The sequence below is a fragment of the Gekko japonicus genome, unplaced genomic scaffold, assembly GCF_001447785.1.
Source record: "Gekko japonicus isolate JY-2015 unplaced genomic scaffold, Gekko_japonicus_V1.1 scaffold3653, whole genome shotgun sequence".
Lineage (NCBI taxonomy): Eukaryota > Metazoa > Chordata > Lepidosauria > Squamata > Gekkonidae > Gekko > Gekko japonicus.
Genome location: NW_015167649.1, coordinates 93,915 through 99,384, shown reverse-complemented (window position 1 = coordinate 99,384; position 5,470 = coordinate 93,915). Strand labels below are relative to the sequence as shown.

General features: G+C 52.6%; 1 protein-coding gene across 2 annotated transcripts in view; it reads left to right on the top strand.

The window, feature by feature from the left end:
• GATA3 (GATA binding protein 3) overlaps nucleotides 1-5,470 on the top strand; it is a 99,799-nt gene that overhangs the window by 21,711 nt on the left and 72,618 nt on the right. Inside the window, exon 1 of one of the 2 annotated variants that reach the window (XM_015414088.1) lies at nucleotides 4,641-4,660. The exons of the other annotated variant lie outside the window; for it this stretch is intronic. The gene's annotated coding sequence lies outside the window, so the exon portion shown is untranslated. Of the gene's footprint in view, nucleotides 1-4,640; nucleotides 4,661-5,470 lie in introns of those variants that run through there. 2 annotated transcript variants of the gene reach the window in all.

Sequence of the window (5,470 nt, the reverse complement as noted above, 5' to 3'; positions counted from 1 at the left end):
CCCTCCTTCCTGAGCGAAGACAAAAAGGTGTGAGCTGGGGGCTAAAAAAAAAAGTGAGCTGGCTCACACCGACTCAGCTTAGAGGAAACACTGGAGGCGCGGAACGAAGCCTTTTAGGACTCCCCCCCCGCGCGCCTATTGGCTGCCGAGAGCCCACCCCTTTTGGCTGCCTGAAGCCCACCCCTTCGCGGTCCTCACCTCCTCTTGCCCCCCCCCGCCGTCTGAATGGAACCGGTGACGTCAGCGGCCGGTGGCGTCCGCCGGACTGGCTGCGCGAAGGTGGCTCTTTTCAGGGGCCTCCCAGACAAACGGTCCATCCAGGAACAAAAGGGGAAGGGAGGAGACCGCCCCGCCCCTCCCGCAGCCGGGCTCCATCCCCCGCCGAGAGCTGGCGACCTCCGCCTCGGATGCAGTGGTCCTCTTGTCCTACCTCGCAAGGTTGGCGTGTAGGCGACTAGAAACATCCGTGCCAAAATTCTTCCTTCCTCGGCTGCAGGGAGCACATGGGCCTCCCTCACAGGGCGGGTGTGCAGGCGACAGGGAAACCCGTGCCAATGGGCTCCCCCCACCTCCCTCCGTGACTTTCTATGAATCTGAAGTGTCCTTATTAAGCAGGAGCCAAGAGGGGAGAGGCCGACCCCCCTCTTCCCCCAAGGACGCCCGGAGATGGAATTGGGCGAGGAGGCACGCGGAACAGACAAAACAGTATTATTATGATAGATATTTAGGGATGGGGGGGGGAAGAGAACTCTTGTGTCTGTTAGCTCCATCTAAGCCTAGCCTTCGAAAACCATTAATCTGTGGCTCGTTGTCCTTATCCTGACATCTGTCAGATCTTTTTGGCAAGGAGGGGTCCGGGAATCAAACGCCGCGGTCCTTTCCTGGGAGTAAAGCCCGACTAGATAATGTGGGACTGACTTCTGAGTAGAACCGAGTTCGAGTCCAGCGGCGCCTGTAAGACCCAACACGGGTTTTTTTTTTAAATCCAAGGAGGCATAACAAAGTTTGATTCAAGCAGGCCCACGAAGAGCTCATATCCTGAGCAAAACTTTTTTGTCGGTTTTAAAGGTGCCACCGGACTCAAACTTTGTCCTGCCGGTTCAGACCGACACGGCGACCCCACCTGAATCTTACTCCTGAGTAGACTGGCTCTGGAGGCTCTCAGAGACTCCCGGAGAGGGGCAGTCCTAAAAAGAGTTCGGCTTTTTCTGAAGGTTCCCTCGAAGCTGAGTTAGTGTGAGCTAGCTCACAGTTGTTGAGCCTCTAGCTCACAGAGTTTTGTCTTCGCTCAGGGAGGAGGGCTCCGGAGCCAACTAATTTATGCGGCAGACCAAATCGCCCGCTCACAGCTTCAATGCCAGTTGCTCACAAAGTAGAATTCTTGCTCACAATGTGTTTATTTATTTATTTTATTTCACTTATACCCTGCCCTCCCCGCAAGCGGGCTCATGGCGGCTTACTGTGCAATAAAATATGACAAGATTAGAACAGTTAAGGCACCAAGTGCAATAGAAATAGGACAAGTTAAAACAATTCAAACAAAAACTCGCATCTTGCAGGATACATTAGGAACTAAAATACTCACTCCCTATTGTATATTGCGGTGGGATCAAAGAGGGGGGATGCCAGGATGCCATGGGCTAAGATGTTCCACGTGGCCAATCGGCCTAACCCAGCGGTCCTGCTCTGCAGTTACACGGTGGTGGTGGCAGTGGCGGAAGAGCTCCTTCTTGCAGGCCCTGCGGAACTGTAAGAGGTCCCGCAGGGCCCTGATCTCCTCCGGGAGCTCATTCCACCAGGTAGGAGCCGCCACCGAGAAGGACCTGGCCCTTGTGGCAGCAAGCCTGGCCTCTTTAGGACCCGGGGTCACTAGGCGGTGTTGTGACCCCGACCAAAGACTCCACAGTTTAGAGGGAGCGTTGGGGCTTCGTTTAGGAGGATCGCCTCCATTTTAATTTGTGTTTTTTAAAAAGCCAAAGTATCCCAGGTAATATTTCAGTGTCTTAAAGGAAGCTGAATGGATTTCTGGGAAGTTTTCAAAAGAAAAAAAAACAGAGCTGTATGTATCCCCCCCCACTAATTTATTGGAAACAGTATGGAACAGGAACCTTCCCTTAATTGACTTTTTATATTCGTTTTTTTGGGGGGGACGGATATTTCTCTGGGCTTTTGGCTGCGTCCACGTTTGGCAAAGGAGCTTCGGAAAAAAGAAGTAATTAATCTGGCCACTTAATGAGACTCTGGAGGGGGGCCGAGGGGGGCCTTCCTTTCCTCCCTCCCTCCTCCCAATCCCAGAGGTGATGGGGAAGAACGAATGGCGAAGTCGTCCGGACCGAATTGTTCCGGACTCCAATCCCGATGCGAATTTCCAGAGAAGAACCGCAGAATTGTTAACCAAGCTGAAAAAAATCCAACTTTTTTTTTTAAAGGAGCCACAGGTGTGGGTGGGTGTGGGAAATACCCCATTCGGCTGTCAATTTCGGAATGAAGCAAAATAAACCCTATTTAAGAGAAAAATCAATGCACTTCGAATGCTTATTTTCATTTCGTTCCCAGAAAGGCCAGCGTCAATGTGAAATGAATTGGCCTTGGAGATTCTCTGGTCTTTGTGGTTGGCTGGCGTTTGAGGGCTATTGGGAGCGGTGAGGTCCACCGAAATTCGCCGGCTTTTTTCTTCTGGTGTGTTAAGCGAATGTGTAAAGCTACGGGCCACTCCCCTCCCCCTTCTAACAACTGCATTAAAACAGGGGTAGGGATATAAACTGGGTAATAAAAAAGGTGTCGTAAGGAACCCGCCCACAGACTAGTTAAACCGAAACGTTTTGGGTCGTCTAATCCCCATAAAAATCGAGATGGAAATCTCTGAAAGCGAGCCTTCCCTGGACTAGATCCAGCAGGCGATCTTATGAGCGTTTGCATGGGAGCAAATGCCCCCCCCCGAATCAATGGGCTCGCTTCGGAACAAACAGGGCCAGAAGAACCGGACTGCGCGTCTGTGCTGAGGGGCAAACGGCACTGAGCCAGGCGACGCTTACTTTTGAGTAAAACGCCTAAACTCTGGAGCGCGAGTCCCTTGAGAGACTGGGTGAGGTTCTTAATCTACGGGATTAAGGTAGTTCAGACGCTGAATGAAGGCGACCGGGAAAACATTTTGGAATTTCAAGTCTGTTTCTGTTGGGGTCCTCTCACCCATAAGGAAAAAAAACAAAAACCGCTCACTCTCTTCACCTGTCCCCCTCTTTACATCCAGAAGAGTAGGTGCGCAGCCTGAAATGTTTTAAAAATCTCGTTTTTAACAAAATACAAGGGTCCCCTAACACATGTCTCTTCTCCTCGTCCTCTATGCCCTGTTGTTGGCCGTCCAGAGGAACTGGTTGGCCACTGTGTGAGACCGGATGCTGGACTAGATGGACTATTGGTCTGATCCAGCAGGTCTCCTCTGATGTTCTTAGGATGCTGGACTAGATGGACTATTGGTCTGATCCAGCAGGTCTCCTCTGATGTTCTTAGGATGCTGGACTAGATGGACTATTGGTCTGATCCAGCAGGTCTCCTCTGATGTTCTTAGGATGCTGGACTAGATGGACTATTGGTCTGATCCAAGATGGGTCTTAGGTTCTTAGAATCCTGGACTAGGTGGACCACTGGTCTGATCCAACAGGGCTCTTGTGATGTTCTTAGGACGCTGGACTAGATGGACTATTGGTCTGATCCAGCAGGGGTCTTCTTATGTTCTTAGAATCCTGGATTAGGTGGACAACTGGTCTGATCCAACAGGGTTTTTCTTATGCTCTTAGGATGCTGGACTAGATGGACCACTGGTCTGATCCAGCAGGGCTCCTCTGATGTTCTTAGGACGATGGACTAGGTGGACCACTGGTCTGATCCAGCAGGGCTCTTCTTATGTTCTTAAAATCCTGGACTAGATGGACCGCTGGTCTGATCCAGCAGGGCTCTTCTTATGTTCTCCTCCCGTTGCATTATTTGCAAAGGAATCGACTTTCAGTGGCAGAGGTGAATCGACCCTCTTTCCAAATTACGCCCGCGGTTTGGTTCCTCGAAGAGTTCACTGCCGTTTCATTGAATGCAGAGCGGTGGAGGGGGCGAGGGGCCGGCCAGGGGCTGGAAAAGGCAGACGAGGCCACTTGTTGCGCTCCTGGGGCCGACCTGCCACCAGCGAGACAACCTGGCGATTCTCGGGTCTGAACGCACCGCTAGGGGATGCCCTTGGCTCAACGCACCGAACAGCGGAGAGAGCCTCTCGAAGTTCGAACGCCGCGCCGGCAGCCAATCGCAGGAGGCTCGGCGGGCAGCAGCCGGCTCTCGAGGCTCCCTGATTGGCCGAGAGGAAGTCCTTTCGTTTCCCTGGCTCCGCCCCTCTCAGTTCACTGGCTCCAGAGAATCCCCAAACCGGCCCGTGTTCCTTTTGCCTCTTCGGACCCGCGTGGATTATTTATTAGGGTGCTTGGGAGAACCGAAAAGCGTCTTCCAGTTCCGGGGAGCGCTAACTTGGACTTCGCTGTCTCCTGGGTGTGTGTGCTTATTTTCGGTTCCTCCCAAGCAAAAGAGTCAGAGCACTGGTGAACGTCGTCGTCCCCACCCCCGTTCTGAGCAGCAGACAGGGTCTTTTTACAGTCCTGTCCTCTGCAGATAGATCCAGGTGGGTCGCAGTGTTGGTCTGAAGCAGCAGAAGAAAGCTGGAGTCCGGTGGGGCCCCTTCAAGACCAACCGAGCTTAATTCTGGGTGTCAGCTCTCTTTTCCCGTGCACGCACACTTCTTCGGATATCCTCTGCAGATTGACTCAGCTCTGGGCCCATTCGCTTCAATGGACCTAGACTGGAGTAATCCTGCCTAGGATTCCACTGTGCTTCTCGGAGGGAGCCTCACTGTTCAAAGGTAGGACGCCCTCCCCCCCCACGCCTTTTCTCCGCCTTTGAAAAGGGTAGCCGCGTTAGGCTGTCTGCGGCCGTAGAAAAGAGCAAAACGGCACCTTAGAGACTAACAAAATAGGTGGCAGGGCTTGAGCTTCCGTGCGTCGCTGCTCACGTCTTCAGGAAAGGCCTGTTAGTTCGCCATCGCGTTAAAGATCCCTGATCTTAAAGCGCCCTGTATTTCGAAAGCACTTCGCTTCGCTCGCTCCCCCCCTTCCCCCATGCCCAGTCGGTTCGAATTCAACAGGTTCCGCGGCCTTCAAAACGCTGATCTCCCTCCTCCGAAACAGAAGCCAAATAATTTGAAAGGGGGGGGGTTACTTTCTAAAATAACAGGACGAGGTGCGTGTGTGGGGTGCGGTGATTGTTTTTTAAACACCCCCCCCCATGTTCCCTCTAAGCTGTGGAGACTTGTGAGAAAAAATTCTGCTTTTGAGCTGCTGGCATGAAAGTTGTGAGCGAGCCATTGGGCTGCTGCATGAATTTGGTTGCTCTGGAGGCCTCCTTCCTGAGCGGAGACAAAAACGTGTGAGCCGGA